The sequence below is a fragment of the Bos javanicus genome, chromosome 10 (genome assembly GCF_032452875.1).
Source record: "Bos javanicus breed banteng chromosome 10, ARS-OSU_banteng_1.0, whole genome shotgun sequence".
Taxonomy (NCBI): domain Eukaryota; kingdom Metazoa; phylum Chordata; class Mammalia; order Artiodactyla; family Bovidae; genus Bos; species Bos javanicus.
The window spans coordinates 92,004,312-92,022,621 of record NC_083877.1 but is presented as its reverse complement, the minus strand read 5'-3'; the positions used below and the strand labels follow the sequence as shown (position 1 = coordinate 92,022,621).

Sequence of the window (18,310 nt, the reverse complement as noted above, 5' to 3'; positions counted from 1 at the left end):
AAAAAGATGTACCTGTTGTCCTAACTCAGTTTGCAAAAAGCCAATGCACGTGCTTGTTATCTTCTTCATGGGTTTGTTTTTGCCATTTGCATGTTGGTAAAGCTTTTTTAAAGCTATTAGACTGAAATTGTGTATTTTTCCTTCTAGGCTGCAGGGTGATTTCTCAATACTTGATTTCCTTGATCTCCGTAGTCTTTGAACTACGAATTTTTGCAGTGATTAAAATGTATTTAGAAATTCTGGTGTCTGGTTCTGTCTGACTGGAGCCTGGAAGTCCCCTACCTCCCTCCTAACAATAAATAAAAAGCTAGACAGACAGAAAAATCGATAACTCTTTTTAGATCTGTGGGGGAGGGGAAGATAGGACAAACCACAGTCCCCAGGACAGGAGAGACAAACAGGAGTCGGCACTTCTCAGAGCAGAGACTCATGAGCAAAAACTGTAGGGGTGGCGGGGGTGGGGGGACCAGCGCCAGGGTAGAGATTCATGAAAACCTGAGCTGTGAAATTGCCAGAGGTGCGTGCACACAACTCTGAGAACTGAAAACTCCAGGACAACCTAGTTATAGGTATACCTTCACCGTTTTGTGAGATTTACCTCCAGGAGTTCCACCAAATATTAAGGAAAAAATCCCTTTGTGCTTCTGTCAGAGGAGGGGGAAAAGGAAGCATTTGGAAATTCAGCTGACCCTTGAACACTGGAGGGGATGGTTAGGGGCATCAACTCCCACACTTTAAAACATCCACGAATAACTTTATTGTTGGCCTTCAGTATGTGTGGTTCTATGCTTGCAGATTCAACCAACCACTGCTGGATCATGTAGGATTGTCGTATTTGTTACAGAAGAAAACCCACAAATGAGGGGACCCAGGCAGTTCAAAGCCATGCTGTTCAAGAGTCAACTGTATATGGGAGCACTCTATTCTTAACAAAGTCTGCCCTCAGGGTAAGCTAGTTATCTACAGCCTGTAGAAGGGAAACAAACTTGAGCTCACTCTGGCTTATTCTGTCCTACCAAGGGGGAGAGAAAATACTGAGAAATGGGAAATTCATAGTCCAGAGGCACAGGCTTAGCAAAAGATCTAATCACGGGACTACAGAATGGGTTCTCTCCCCTCTCACCACCACCTTACTGACCTGTTTATAGCCATTCTTTTTACCCAGTATGTCCGTCTGTCTATCAAGAAGTAAATCTGTAACTTGCCTAATCAAATCATCAGTAAGGCCAAATTAATTTCTAAAAGGGCCTATTAACTTGAGGGCAGAGAGAGGTGATATGAATAACAAAAGAGCAGAATGTCAGCCTTTTGCAACATTGGTGATTGGGCATCAAGTGCGATGTGCCTTCATATGAGTCCAGAAATCCAGGGCCTGTAAATTACCTGCACCCCCTCACGGCTCTCCTAATTACACTCTCTTAATTGGACTGATTAAATCCAATTGGTCCAGATCCAAGATTCTAAAGTTATATAAAAAAAAAAGAATAACAAGTCATTGCGACTAAAATCTCCCAGTCAAATTGGGCCAAGCCTAAGGAAAACAAAAAGATAAGATACACACCTATTGGGTATCACCTGAAGAGACCCAGTTTCTTGAGCTCAAAGACAGTCTTACTTATAGAGCATGTCCTAAGACATGGATCTTGAGGGCAAGCTTATCTAAGATTGCACATGCTGCTTGTAGGTCATATGGACCTAATTTGTAACTTGCATTGGCAAAAATTCTGTCTCCAAAAGTAAAGGATCTATGTTTAATTTTAAAAAATTTTAAAGTCCACCAGATGGACTTTGCTGGTGGTCCAGTAACTAACAGTCCATGCTCCCAATGTAGAGGACTTGGGTTTGATTCCTTGTCAGGGAGGGAACTAGATCCCACATGTGGCAATTAAGAGCTCACATCTTGTATCTGAAGAATGCACATGTTGCAGCGAAGCCTGAAGATCTCCTATGTGCCACAGCTAAGACTCTGCACAGCCAAATAAATAAATATTGGAAAAGGAAATTAGAGTAACAATGGTTTCTAAGAAGTTTAACTTGGAGCAGAAATAGCATTTAGATGCAGTTTAAAAGCCTTTGCATTAAAGGTTCAAACAATGTTTATGTTCTTTTCCAATATATGAATTTCTGAAATCTGTAATACACGTTTCTGGGATTCTCTCTTTCTCTTTCACACATGTAAACACACACACAACTACTGAGTTCATTGCAGTTGATGGAGTTTGGAATATACTATCCCAAAACACACTGTGTTGGCATATTGAATATTTTAAGCTGGGGGAATGTGAAAGGTTGTTGTTGAATCACGCGAATACACCAGGATTCTTGGCCCCCGGAGGAGAAGAATTCAATCCGGGGCCAGAGACGAGGCTTGATCGCTCGGAGCTTTTGTGTAATAAAGTTTTATTAAAGTATAAAGAAGATAGAGAAAGCTTCTGACATAGGCATCAGAAGGGGGCAGAAAGAGTACCCCCCTGCTAGTGTTTAGCTGGATGTTATATAGTCACTAGCAGTCTGTTAATGAAAGAAAGGAATGTCTTAAAATTCAGAATGGCACCAGGCCCCTCACCCATAAGATGCATTTTGGGATAAATGGTTTATCCTGGGCCATAAAATGATTAACTTGAATCTTGAAGAAGGGCAGACCACCATACAAATAGTTTCATTTACATAGATTAGGGGAACAATATCCATACTGGTTTGTCAAGTAGGTTCTGGGCCAAGAGGCGGAACCGACTTGGAGACAGAGTTTTGGGGTAAAGGCATAGTACATTAGCATAGCTTAAGACAAACATTTCCATAAGAAAAAGGCATTGGTTATCTCTAGACTCGAGAATAGCTAACTTCAGGCGAAACCGGGTGTCATTATGGCAACACAGTATTTTAAGAGAAACCTCCCTTTAAATTTGTATAGAGAAGGAAAAAATATTGCTAGTTTGTTTCCTCCTGCCGCTTAAGAGAGATAAAAATGTCTGACACTTGCAGGCTATTTCCTCTATTTGGAGACCCCTGGCCTTCCTGCCTGTTACCCTCTCAAATGTGAGAAGCAGGGTGTAGGAAGGATTTTGTGACCCCCTCTATTGCCTCACCCTCTGAAGCAAGTCATAAAACCCTCCTGTGAGAGGTGCCTTCCCAATGCCCAGAGAGAAGCACAGCCTTATGGGGAAGGCAGGGGGATGCTAGGGGATTTGAATGAACAGACTTTGCAGGATTCCCGTAGTTTACTAGTCTTAGCCCATACCCCTCCATCCTATCACATTTTCCCACCACTCTTCATCAAAGAGTGGAACACTAGCCTATGATCACTCAGGTTTCATCACTTCTTCAAGTCTCCATTTCTTCATAAAGCTCCCATGCCATGTAAAACTCATTTTAAACACACCTCTATGCTTTCTTCTTGTTACTCTGTCTTTGGTTACAAAGCCCTAGTTGAGAACCCAGAAGACTAGAAGGAAAATAATTTTTTTTTCTTCACCTAAAGAGTAGAATGTGCTTTAAAAGACAAAATTTTTGAAATGCTCACAAAACAAGATATTCTTCTTGGCCAAATTTCTCACCAAAGAAAACCACCCATATGAATATAATTATAAGAATTACATATCTCAGTGCAACTGTCTTACTAATGATAGAATATGCATGGTGAAAGTAGCTCAGTCATGTCCGACTCTTTGACACCCACGGACTATAGAATCCATGGAATTTTCTAGGCCAGAGTATTAGAATGAGTAGCCTTTCCCTTTTCCAGGGGATCTTCCCAACCTGGGGATTGAAACCAGGTCTCCCGCATTGCAGGTGGATTCTTTACCTGCTGAGCCACAAGTCCTAAGCTATAAGTCTTCACCTAAGATGAAAGTGAATTATCTATTTATTGAATGAACTTAGTTAACAACATGATGATTATAATGCATAAGACTGGTTTCAATAATGTTAAATGAATTAGCAGAAAGGTAGCTGATCATATAAATTGTTGAATTCTATTTGCAGATTGTACATTTTACCTGGATATATTCATAATAGTGTGTACATAATCTGGAAAAATGAACTCATTAATGAGTTTAAAAAATATATGTATATATTAACTTTTGGTATAAATTGTCTAGGTCTCCACTCTAAAATTCACCACATGTCTCCTCTTCCTTCCCCAGCTTTTAAAATGTTATTAGCCTGATTTGCACAAAATCATGTAGAAAGAATTTTCTCTCAAAGAATCTATTTCTCTTCTAATAAAGAGCAAATATCATTGGCTAGGACATAACATCTAGCTAATTAAATACTGAAGATATCATATTTATTTACAGAGACTTTGGTCCATTTTTCCCAACAGTTTTAGTATGAACCTCCTGCAGAATAAGTTAGTGTATTGATAATATGTGGATACCTTAGTGACCTCTAGCTCACCCCAGATGTGTGAGCTTCAACCCTTAAGGAGGTTTGATGGTGGTTTTATTAGGGAGTAATTTTGAACAAAGCTAGTGGAGGTGATGGAATTCCAGTTGAGCTATTTCATATCCTGAAAGATGATGCTGATGAAAGTGCTGCACTCAATATGCCAGCAAATTTGGAAAACTCAGCAGTGGCCATAGGACTGGAAAAGGTCAGTTTTCATTCCAATCCCAAAGAAAGGCAATGCCAAAGAATGCTCAAACTATCGCACAATTGCACTCATCTCACACGCTAGTAAAGTAATGCTCAAAATTCTCCAAGCCAGGCTTCAGCAATATGTGAACTGTGAACTTCCAGATGTTCAAGCTGGTTTTAGAAAAGGCAGAGGAACTAGAGATCAAATTGCCAACATCTGCTGGATCATGGAAAAAGCAAGGCAGTTCCAGAAAAACATCTATTTCTGCTTTATTGACTATGCCAAAGCCTTTGACTGTGTGGATCACAATAAACTGTGGAAAATTCTTCCAAGAGATGGGAATACCAGACCACCTGACCTGCCTCTTGAGAAACCTATATGCAGGTCAGGAAGCAACAGTTAGAACTGGACATGGAACAACAGACTGGTTCCAATTAGGAAGAGGAATATGTCAAGGCTGTATATTGTCACCCTGCTTATTTAACTTCTATGCAGACTACATCATGAGAAACGCTGGACTGGAAGAAACACAAGCTGGAATCAAGATTGCAGGGAGAAATATCAATACCTCAGATATGCAGATGACACCACCCTTATGGCAGAAAGTGAAGAGGAACTAAAAAGCCTCTTGATGAAAGTGAAAGAGGAGAGTGAAAAAGTTGGCTTAAAGCTCAACATTCAGAAAACGAAGATCATGGCATCTGGTCCTATCACTTCATGGGAAATAGGTGGGGAAACAGTGAAAACAGTGGCAGACTTTATTTTTGGGGGCTCCAAAACCACTGCTGATGGTGATTGCAGCCATGAAATTAAAAGACGCTTACTCCTTGGAAGGAAAGTTATGACCAACCTAGATAGAATATTGAAAAACAGAGACATTACTTTGCCAACAAAAGTCCGTCTAGTCAAGGCTATAGTTTTTCCAGTCTATGTATGGATGTGAGAGTTGGACTGTGAAGAAAGCTGAGTGCTGAAGAATGGATGTTTTTCAATTGTGGTGTTGGAGAAGACTCTTGAGAGTCCATTGGACTGCAAGGAGATCAGTCCTGGGTGTACATTGGAAGGATTGATGCTGAAGCTGAAACTCCAGTACTTTGGCCACCTCATGCGAAGAGTTGACTCATTGGAAAAGACTCTGATGTTGGGAGGGATTGGGGGCAGGAGGAGAAGGGGACGACAGAGGATGAGACGGCTGGATGGCATCACCCACTCGATGGACATGAGTTTGAGTCAAATCCGGGAGTTGGTGATGGACAGGAAGGTCTGGCGTGCTGCAATTCATGTGGTCGAAAAGAGTTGGACATGACTGAGTGACTGAACTGAACTGAACTGATTTTTGTAACTAGAGCTAACTGATACATGTTTATCACCAACTTCTTTCTCTTTTTTGTCCCTTCACCTAGGGACATACAGCTGTATATTCTTCCCATTGTCTATATATACAAAAGAAGAGCTTTATTCAAAGAATCTTGTGACACTGTGATATGACCCCTTTAAAAGCAGATGGGAGAGAAAAAAAGCAAATGATTGAAAGGTTGTTGTTGAATCACGCGAAAACACTGGAATTCTTGACCCCGGGAGGAGAAGAATTCAATCCGGGGCCAGAGACAAGGCTTGATCGCTCAGAGCTTTTGTGTAATAAAGTTTTATTAAAGCATAAAGGAGATAGAGAAAGTTTCTGACATAGGCATCGGAAGGGGGCAGAAAGAGTACCCGCTTGCTAGTGTTAGCAAGGAAGTTATATACTCTCCAGTGAATCCAAAGAATGTCTGGAGGTTATAAAGACCTCACCAGACTACTCCCATAATTTACATTTTAAGATAACAGAATCAGCCAGAAGGTTTAATCCAGAGACTGTCCTCAGGCAGGATACATTATTGTTATATAATCCTAAGGAATATAGAGAAGGAAAAAAAGTTTGTCCTTTCTTCCTCCTTGAGAATTCCAGACTCCTCTCTCCTTGGGGACCCATAGACTCCTTATCAACCTGCCTAGGAAATGACTCTCTCATGATTGTATTTGGCCAAAATATTTTACTTTCAGAATACATTTTAAGTATTTTTGGAGAGAAAAATATGTATCTAAGAATATATTCTTTAGACAAAAACATTAGAAAAGCTTCAAGGTGTTACACTATTGTCCAAAGGATTAGCATCAAAATAGTGTTTTATTTTGTAAGAAAACACACCAGCTACTGAAGAGACTCTGCTTTTCTTTTTTTTGCTTTTGATGGTTCAAAATAAGACAATGATTATTCTCTAAAATATAATGAAAAAAACTCAGCTTACTTTATACAAATGGTATCCATATTTACTATTAATGACTAAGGTATCACATATAACTCATTGGGGGAAAAAAGTTTACAGCTGTAGTTTTGTGCCCTAAATGGAGTATGTACATTTAACAGTTAAACAGGTTGGCTTTAGGATATGGAAATTACAAGAGAGAATAAATATTTAAGATGATGATGTAATTTACCTTTCTAAGACTTATTTAACCAAGAATGATCAGTGAGAATGTGACTTGGTCAAATATTTCCTTTGTGCTTTACAAGATTTATATTTCTCAAATATCTGCATTTGGAAGCTGTAATGCAGAAATAGAAATGCATTGGAAATGCCACTGATTGACTTGCAGATTTTTTATTTTTTTGCTGAATAGGATTCAGTTTTAAGTACTCTTGCAATAGCAAGCAATGGAGGAGGGAAATCTGGTTAATGCTACTGAAGACAGCGGATAGTTCTCTATGTTCCTACAAGAACAGTTTGTACAATTAGATTTTTCACAGTGATCTTAAACGATAGGAGGCTCATTTCACTGAAATTTTTATCAACATGTAAATTCAATCAACATTCCAGCATCTTGTGTTTTACAAGGTTTCTGGACTCATACCTACAGAGTTTGTGTGTAGATGTGTACATGTGTGTGGGTTTTTAATAAATGCTTCATGTGTCCCACTACACCCTTTACTTGATAAAGAATGTGAAGTATGAGCAGATGAGCCAGACTGAATCATCGGAGTTGAGAATCCCTGCTGATCTTTGCCTTGGCTGAGCCTGTATTGTCCAGAAACACCCAGCTTCCCACTTGGGTGTCACGTTTTTGGTCTCTTGGCAATCAGGCTGAGAGTATTTTGTGACTCTGCACCAAGAGCTTGTTTGTTTAATATCATCATCTGCATTTCTTTCTCTTTTTTTTGGCTATACCATGTGGCTTGTGGGATCTTAGTTCTCCAACACCAGGCTGAACCCCAGCCCTGGCAGTGAAAGTGAGAGCCCTAACCACTGGACTGCCCGGGAATTCCCTCATCACCTGCATTTCAGGGGCTCTTTTTATTTTTTTTTTTAATTAAAAAATTTTTAGGAGAAAGAGTATCTTTTATTCAGAATTACATTAACTATTTTTAACAGCTTTGTGTAGAGGTAATTGATATATAGGGCTTCCCAGGTGGCGCTAATAGTAAAGGACCCTTATTCCAATGCAGGAGACATAAGATATTGTGGGTTCCATCCCTGGGTTGAGAAGATCCCCTGGAAGAGGGCATGACAACCCACTCCAGTACTCTTGCCTGGAGAATCCCATGGACAGAGGAACCTGGCAGGCTATAGTCCATAGGGTCACAAAGAGTCAGACACGACTGTAGCGACTTCGCATGCACAACAGACATAGAACAAAACTATATGTTGCTAAGGTACATAGTTTGGTGAGTTTAGACATATGGACCCACATGGATTTCATGCACCCATGGAGCCACAACAATAAAGGTAATGGACATATCTGTCACCTTCAAAAGTTTCCTGTCCCCCTTTTTTGATTGTTTTTTCTTTGTTGCACGCACGCACGTATGGGGATGTGTGTGTGTGTGTATGGTAAGAACACTTAACATGTGATCAACCTGCTAAACAAATCTTTAGTTAACAACACATTATTGTTAACCACGGGCACTATGTCATATAGTAGATCCTCTGAAAGCTTATTGTTATTAAAATATCTGTTTCAATCAACTGATAATTTTTTGAGCTATGCCAAGTGTGACCATAAAAAGTATTGAAAAGGACAAAAAGAGAGAACTGGTGCAAATAATACAGATACTTACATACTGTGAAGTTGTAGACTATAAACTGGACAATATCAAATATAACATTTATCACCTGCCCATTGTTTTTATTTTGCTGAGAAGAAATTCCCCTTGGTGAATGTATTTTACCACTGTGAAAGGTCTTTTTTTTATTTTTTTTAACTCTGTGATGAGTTGTGAGAGAGTGCAGCAAGCACAGGGATCAAAATCAGGGATGCAGACCCAAAAGGATTATGCATTGAGATTCCTTAGACAGACTGTGTTTTTAGTATGAAAATTGTAATCTGTACCATGTTCTGTTTTCTGGTTTTGGTGGTAGGTTGGAATCTTAGTCAGTGTTGATGCTTCAATATTTACAAATAGTACAAAAATACCAGAGGATGCTTACAACACAAGGTGTGACACTCCAACACCCAGATTCCAAAGGCGCTTGTGAGCCGTCATTTTGTGATAGTTCCCATCGGGGCTTGAATTTTTGTGATCTGAGACTTAGAACCCAAACAATGGCCTCACAGATCTGGCTTATGGAAATTGTTCAGCTTATATCGTCTGGGAGAGAGTTTTCTATTCATAATGCTTGTTTTCCAGGTTAAAAAAATACATATTTAATTTGGTTTTATTTCGTTACTTGGGATACTTTTGTACTGACATTTTTCAGAGGTATAATTTATGTCTAGTAAGATGCATAAACCTTAAATGTCTACTTAGATACTTAAGGTACACCAGCTTGTCAATGAAAAAAATTAATCAGTAGTCTAAGAATGAAATGGAAGATTGTATTTGAGCCAGTCTGAGGATTATAACCCAGGAGACAGTCTCTCAGAGAGCTTTGAGAACTGCTCTGCAGAGGTGAAGGGGGAGGCCAGGATACATATGGTTTTAGTGAAGAGTTACATGCAGTCAAACACACATGTCAGTAGAAAGTTGCTCAGAAGGAAGAGACATCTTAGTTAATAGCTTAGTGCTTTTCTAATGGGAAGATGCAAGAATCTAGGCTCATAAAAAATTTCTCCTAAAATACCCACTTATCTGAAGGTCTGTTCTGCCGGTTTTCCCAAAGCACAGAGTGTCTCGTCCTGATCTCCACTGTGAAATCCTTTCAAAGTGTACTGGAGGTCAGCGGCTGCTAATAACTTGATTCTTGTAGATCTGGATCGTGGACAAGATTCTTTATTTTACAACATTCTTTATTTTTCTTCCCTTTTGGTCTGAATTTCAAACCAAGGTTTGGGAGGCATTTCATGACCAGTTTGTCCCACAGTGCTAGGAGTGCTCATCCCTGGATCAGGTGAAGATTTAATTGATAAGCCATTCAGTGCACTGTTACTGGATTAGGCCCTGTTAACGGTAGTCTCTGGACTACCTATTGCTGGACCACCTAGATATCTTACTCATCTGAAAAGTGAAAGAAAGTGTCAGTCACTCAGTCGTGTCCGACTCTTTGCGACCCCATGGACTATAGCTATCAGGCTCCTCCTTCCATGGGATTTTCCAGGCAAGAATACTGGAGGGGGTTGCCATTTCCTTCTCCAGGGAAAAGGAAACCCAGGGATTGAACCTGGGTCTCTCACATTGTGGGCAGACGCTTTACCATCTAAGCCACCAGGGAAGCCCAACTTATTGGTCTGAAGAATCCAGGAAATTGTTCCCTCTGGTTCCTTCTTCCCATATTTAGAGTTATATTATTACAACAATTGATCTCATAGAATTATATATTTGATGAATCAGGTTTCAAGTTGCCTAATCATCATTAACTTTATCTGAGTCTCGGTCACACATTTGGCAATGTAAGAAATAATAACCTTATAAAATTAGGCAGAACACAAGTAATATGACTAGTAACTTTAACAGGTCATCAGTTAAGTATTTAAGCTGAGGACTTTCCTTAGGCGTGGCTCAGTGTCTCCCCATGTCATACGACTAGTCTGTTGTGTACCAATCACTGTCTTTAAGGGAAGTGATCCGTTGGCAATGTACATAAAGTTCACCAGAGATGCCTACACATACAGGCAAGTGGTGAGTCACTGCGATTCCTTCTAGGATTGCGAAAGGAATGTTATATTCCAAGGAGTTACATGACTGGGGCCAGAAGGAGAAAATTGATTTTACAATTGAGCAGTTACTTCTACCACTGGGAGGTCTGCTTAACGTATAATACAGACACACAGTGCACAAGAGAGGAGGGAAGAGACCAAAGGGCAGAGAAAAATTTAAAGTTAAAATGTTTTTGCCTTGCCTTAAAATATTAAATTGTATTTCATTAAGTATAGGTCAGTATACTTATACTGTACATATATGTACATATATATCCATGGACCCGAACCTGGGTCAAAACATAGAATACCTCTATTATCATCCAAGAAAGTTCTCTTGTGCCCCCTTCCAATCAGTAGCCCCACCCCTCTCAGAAGATAACCACAGAATTGCTCTTTGTTGAGATGATACAAATGAACTTTTTATAAAACAGAAACAGACTCACAGACTTAGAGAACAAACTTGTGGTTGCCAGGGTGGAAGAACAGGGGAAAGGCATAGTTAGGGAGTTGGGATCGATATGTTATTTAAAATGGATAACCAACAAGGACCTACTGTATATCACATGGAACTCTGCTCAATGTTAGGTGGCAGCCTGGATGGGAGGGGAGTTAGGGGGAGGAGGGATACATGTTATCTATATGGCTAATCCCTCTGCTGTCCACCTGAAACCATCACAGCATTGTTAATTGGCTATACTCCAAATTAAAAAGTTGAAAAAACAAAAACATTGCTCTCTTTGTTAACTTCACATAAATGTAATCATACATTAGCCTCCTTTTTTGCTGTCTGGCTTCTTTTGTTAAACATAATGTTTTTGAGATTCATTCACATTGTTGCACATATCATTCTCTTTTATCGTTAATTATGAATATGCACCATTTTTTGTTCATTCTCTGATATTTTTCCAATTTGGGGCTTTTATGGTTAAAGCTTCTATGGACATCCATGTGCAAACTTTTTATGAGCATATACAATCACTGCTCTTAGCTGAATTCCTAGGAATGGAATTTGTGAATCGTAGGCAAATATATACTTAACTATAACAAACACCACTGATTTCAAAAGTGACTGTGCCGTGTTCCCTTTTACCAGTGACAGACGAGAGTTCCAGTTAATTCCATGTCCTCACCAACACCTGGAATTATCCGTCTTTTAAATTTTAGCCAGACTGGTAGATGTGTATGTATATAACAATATTGATTGGTAATTTTAGTTGCTAATAGATTTGGAGAAATGCAAGGTCATATAAAAATGTATATTTGTAAACCCAAGGGTGAAGTTTAACTTTATCTGTCAACCTGACAGGGCCATAGAGTGCCTAGATATTTGGTTAAACATTGTTCTGGGTGTGTCTGTGAGGGTATTTCTGGATGAGGTAAACATTTGAATGAGTAGGTTGAGTAAAGTAGGCTTCCCTCTCCAGTGTGGATGGACCTCATCTAATTCACTGAAGGCTTGAGTAGAAGAAGAAGACCGTATAAGAGAAAGTCTCTCTGCTTGTCCATCTCCAGTGGCGGGGACTTGGTCTTCCTCTGCCTTTGGATTCGAATGTAACTGGAACTTACACAGAGGCTCTCCTGATTCTCAGGTCTTTGCACTCAGACTGGAAATACACCATCAGCTCTCCTGTGTTCCCAGCCTTCTGGTTTCAGATCTTAGACTTCTCAGCCTCCGTTATCGTGTGAGCTTATTGTTAAAAACCCTCCTCTCTCTTTCTATGTCTGTCTCTCTCTATGTATTCTATTTCTCTGAAGGATCCAGACTAATACAAGGATCTAAACTGAAAATGATAAATACCTACATAGCTTTGGACTTCCCTGGCAGCTCAGCTGGTAAAGAATCCACATGCAATGCAGGAGGCCCCAGTTTAATTCCTGGATTGGGAAATTCCCCTGGAAAAGATATAAGCTACCCACTTCAGTATTCTTAGGCTTCCCTGGTGGCTCAGATGGTAAAGAATCCACCTGAAATGTACGACACCTGGGTTCAATCCCTGGGTTGGGAAGCTCCCCTGGGGGAGGTCATGGCAACCCACTCCAGTATTCTTGCCTGGAAAATCCCTGTGGACAGAGGAGCCCGGCAGGCTACAGTCGATGGGGTTGCAAAGGGGTCAGACATGACTGAGCAACTAAGCACAGCACTACATAGCTCGAACTGTGCCAGGCACTATGAAAGTGCCTTATATTTATTATTACATCTTTGTAATAGCTCTGTGAGTTAGGTAATATTATTATCCCCATTTTATATATAATAATCTGAGATACAAGAAAGTTAAATCACTTGCTAAAAGCCACACAGCTGTGCAGTAGGAGAGCAGGGTTTTAATCACAGGCAAAAGGCATCAGATTCTTCGTATACTCTATTGCTGTTCTGCAAAGTATGAAGCAGATGATGATAATAATACTGCCTCATAGGGTTGCCATGAAGATTTCATAAATTATTAGAAACACTCAGAACAGCATTTGGCACGTAGTGAACACTAGATTTGTCTTTTAAAAGACATGAAACATACAAATCAGTTTGCCCGTTTATTAATCGATGATGAGGACTACAGCTGTCACATGGGCCAAAATACTCATGACACCAAAGCCCGTTTTTTCACGTGAGCAGACACTATGGGAACCCAGGACAGAGTCAGAAGATTCTTTGAAGAAAACATGAAATCAATCAAAACAAGGAGTTGAAATCATTTTCTTAAGGCTCTCAGGTAAGACAGCGTAACATCACCACTTCTTCCGAGGGAGGGCCTTCTCTATGGGATCACAGCACTTGGTGTTCACTGGCTTCAGTTTCCTTTGTCTGACTAGATGGGAAGTCCCATGGATCTCATCTGTGACTCCACTCTTCTCTGTGTTTATGGCTGACCAATTCTCGGCCTGATGGATATTTTCTTCAGCCAGATTGCAGGCGGTCATTCTATTTCCCTTAAGAGATTTTATATATCTCTGTTATGATCCATTATGTGTTACTTTCAAATTTTACTCTCTTTTGTTCCTAATTCACCAGGGAGCGTTACAGGGCAGCCTCAATATTATTGGGAATATTTTATCATAGATCCTTGGACTGTTGTTGACTTTGTATGGTTGAATTACGTGGTATGCAAATAACAGGAAAAAGCATAATGATTCCCTTTAACACTCTTCCTCAACCCTCAGGGCGCACTTAATGCTTTGAGGAGCACCGCTTAAAACCTATATATTTGTCTAAACCTTGTTACTTTGTGGATGAGTAATCCGAAGAAAGGTCGAATGACTTAACGTTCATAAAATAAAGGAATAGCAGTCCAGTTTCCTGCAAGACTTCCATTATAAAGTATATACACACTTGTGGTTCAGTCACTAAATTATGTCCAACTCTTTGTGACCCCATGGATTGCAGCACATCAGGCTCCCCTGTCCTTCACTCTGTGGTGTCCTGAAACTACATAACCATAGACTCTTTTGTTTGTTGTGAAGTAGTATCATACGGATGTTGAGTGCTTGCCATGTTCCAGGCACCACACATGGTGCAGGGAATGCAGTGATTAAGCTACTCAGATGGAGGTCCTGCCTTCTTGCAGCTAAGACTGGTGAGGGAGCTAGACATGAAAAGATCTATTTATTAATAATAGAGTGAAGTTACTATATTATTATCACTGTAAGTGTGATGAAGGAAGAGCCCAGATCTCTGCAAGTTATGTAAGAAGTCCTCTCTGAGGAGCTGATTTAAGCTGAAACCTGAAGGCTATAATTTGTAACAGAATCTGAAGGATTAAAAGAATAAGTGAAGGAAGCAGGGTGATGGACTGGAAGTCAGGGAGTTCTGAATCTTAGCCAAAGAAGGGTGATAATATTATCCACTTTTCTCACTGAGTTATTATGAGGAAAAATGAAAAGTGAATTATATATGGCACAATACTGAGTGAATGTCAGGAATTATAATGTATTCAATTCAGTTCAGTCACTCAGTCGTGTCCGACTCTTTGCGACCCCATGAATCGCAGCACGCCAGGCCTCCCTGTCCATCACCAACTCCCGGAGTTCACTCAGACTCACGTCCATCGAGTCAGTGATGCCATCCAGCCATCTCATCCTCTGTCGTCCCCTTCTCGTCCTGCCCCCAATCCCTCCTAGCATCAGAGTCTTTTCCAATGAGTCAACTCTTTGCATGAGGTGGTGCATTATAATGTATCAGGTCTTCTATAAAATGATGCCTGTAAACATAGCTGGCCTTCAGTTTGTACTCCAGATAAAAGCAGCTTGGTGATACCTGTCATCTGTCCAGTGTTTGAAAAGTAGCTTTCCTTAAAAATGCCATTCAGGCTTTAGCAGAGGATAACATTAACCTTTTTTTTTTTCTTTCTGGTAGCCACACTGCAAACTGGCAGTTCACTAAGTTCAGCATCTTTCAATACAATTTCAAGTAGCATCAGTGAATTTTATCCAGGCAGAAAAGACTGTTGGCTTAAGAAATGAGTGAGACATCAAAGAGATATTATGCATATATTTATCATCTGTATATTCTATTCAGAAATGCTAAAAGCAAGGATCAAATATTTTTGAAGGAGATGTATGTATGTGTATACATGTGTTATGTTCCTGTTGTTAAGGAGACAAAAAATAATTTTATTTGAAAAATGATAAAAAAATAAGTTCTTCCCATTCCTAATTTGCATTTCAGGTGTTAGATTTTTGAATGAGTTAATTCTCCTTTCTGTGCTGCGTGCATCTTATCTTAACTGTTATACGTGGATTTCAAACTGCATTCTTCCTCCACACCACTTCAGCTGCTCTTATGTAGATCCAAATTTCCATTTTATACATGTTTTTTCCCACCTAAAGAATTTCCTTTAATGTGTCGCTCTTGTTGTTGTTAGTACAGGTCTGCTAGCAATGATTTTGCTCAACTTTTATCAGAAAAAGTCTTTACTCTGACTTCAGTATCAGAAGAAAGATATCTTCACTGGGTATAAAATGATAGGTTACCAGCTTTTTCTTTGTTTCAGTACTTAAGGATGTCATTCTGTTGCATTCCAGCCTGTGTCATTTCTGACAGGAAGTCTGTATATTTATTTTTTCCCCTGGCTATTTTTAAGATACTTTCTTTATCCTTGGTTTTCAGCAGTTCAATTATGATGTGCTCCAGTGTAGCTTTCTTTACGTTAATTCTCCTGCTGCTTCATTAGAAATCCTTGGACTTGTAGGTATAGAGTTTTTATGAAATTTGGAAAACTTTAGGTCATTATTGCTTCAATATATATTTTTTTCTGATCCCTTTCTCTCTCATCTTCTTTTGGAACTCCAATTACATGTCTGTTCAATAACTTGATTTTGTTGTACAAGTCATTGATGCACTCTTTTTTTTTTTTAGTATATACATTTCCCCACTCTGTGCTTGATTTTGGATATTTCCTATGGCTAAGTTTTCAAGGTCTTAACATTTTTCACTGTGTAGTCTTCAATGCTATTAAGTCCATCCTGTTGATTTTTCATTGTCTGTATTTTTAACCATAGAATTCCATTTGGGTCTTCTCTGTATCTTCCATTTCTCTCCTCATTATGGTCATGTTTTCTTTTCTTCTCCTGAGGTTGTTTAGAAGACTTATAACTGACACTTTGTCTCACAGCTGGTTAATTCATCATCTCTGTCTTTATGGGTCTGTTGGTATCAACTGATTTTTCTCTATGCTGTGGATCATATTTCCTGTCCCTGAAGGGAAAAAAAGACTTATTGATGTTCACTGTGATAGTAAAAAGATGGCCACAAATTTTCCTCCCTTTGAATTTGGGGTGGCCTTGATCGCTTGACCAAAGACTGTGGTGGAAGTGGTGTTCTTGGGGCTCGAGATTGGATTAGAAGTCTTGCAGCTTCTGCCTGGTTGTCTTTGAATATTCTCCTAGAAGGATATTTCATAACTCGTCATGAAAGAAGTCCGACTACCCTGAAATGGTCATTCAGAGTGTAGGCGCTCCAGTCCCAGTCCCACCTAAGACCAGCATTCAGCCATCCTCATGAAGTAGCAGACATGCAAGGAAGACACCTTGGGCTCTCCAGCCACACCCATTTGTACTCTGCCATGAGAATGCCTCAGCCACACCTTATCCCAATTTCTGATGTGATTTAGATATCCTGTAATGATTACTTGTTAATTTTGGCCATGACTTATGGCATGTGGGATCCTAGTCTCCTGACCAGAGATAGAATCTGTGCCCGCCTACATTGGAAGCGTGGACTCTTTAACTACCAGACCACCAAGGAAGTTCCTATAATGGCTGTTTTGAGCCTCTAAATTTTAATGCAATAACAGGTAATCAAAATACCCAGTTATAAATTGTGCTGTGAATTTTATGCACATCATGTATTGCTGATAGTAGCCACATCTTATCATAAATCTCAACAAGCTAAAATAAACGAAACAGGACTGGTTTAATAAGCAGAATGACAGAAGTTAAGTTTCATGTCCACAGTTCTCTTTCCCTTTATTATTTCTGTCCTGGTTGCAAAATTATTTGAAAACTTGGGTAATAACAGTTTAATAACGTACAAAGAGGCAATCTAGAAATGATTCTTCAGCATACAGAATTACTAGGGTTTATTTTACCACCTGTGTTCCATCAGTATGATAAGGGAGAGATTTTAGCTGCGTTTTAACTGGGCTGGCCAATCCTAACTCTGTTAATAACTACCTCTGTGACTTTAGATAAATTATAAACTCTCTGAGCCTCAGGTTTTTTTTCACATATGGAGAATAATATTTCTTCTTTGCTTTTTCCCACACCCTGAAAATGAGACACTTGAAGTAGATATTTTACATTCAGGAAATTACCCTTTAGATCTTGAGCTTCCCTGACTATTCAGAAAATGAAATGAGTTTGGATTTATGTTTTCATCACAACAGTGATGATGGCTCAAAACACAAACTATAACATAAAAGAGATAGTGTTTAGCAGTTTTCTTTAAGAATATCTACTTGGAGAAAAGGAAGAGACTGTAATTGTCATTCTTTCTTTCATTAGCCTTAAAAGCATTTAAAATGCATTCAGTCTTTAGACATGTGTCTGGTTTTTCTGTACATTACCTCAGGATCCTTTATGCATGCTAAACTGAATATTTCAAACTATTCAGACAAAATTTAAAAAAACTATCATGTAAATGGCTGCAATTTTCAACTATCTTCCTATTCTTTGGATTACCTATAAAATTGTTCCCTGCTCCCTCACTTCAAACATGAACAAAATACAAACCTACAGAATAGAGTCATTTGTAACAGCAAACTTTTTGATAGGTAAATAGTTGCAATGTCCAGAGACAAAGGATTGGTTAAATAAATTACAGTACATGCACTAAATGAAATATTATTTTGCCATTAAAATTTATCTAAATGCTGCATAAAAAGAACATGAGAAGATGTTTAAAATGTAATACTAGGTTAAAAATAGCAGTTACAAAAGAGTACATGCATTATGAAACTGTTTTATGAAAAATCACACAAAAAAACTTCTAAATAGATATACAAGAAAATGTTAGAAGTTCTCAAGGAGTGTGATTAGAGATATTTAAATTTTTCTTTTTGTAATCTGTACTCTCTAATTTTTCTACAGAAAACATGTATTTCACTTGTGATGAAAGAAAAGTTATAA

The 18,310-nt window shown here is 39.1% G+C and overlaps 1 protein-coding gene across 2 annotated transcripts in view; it reads right to left on the bottom strand.

Annotated features, from left to right (window-relative positions):
* The window catches only part of TSHR (thyroid stimulating hormone receptor), a 154,520-nt gene that overhangs the window by 70,005 nt on the left and 66,205 nt on the right, over positions 1 to 18,310 (bottom strand). The gene's annotated exons all lie outside the window — the stretch shown is intronic.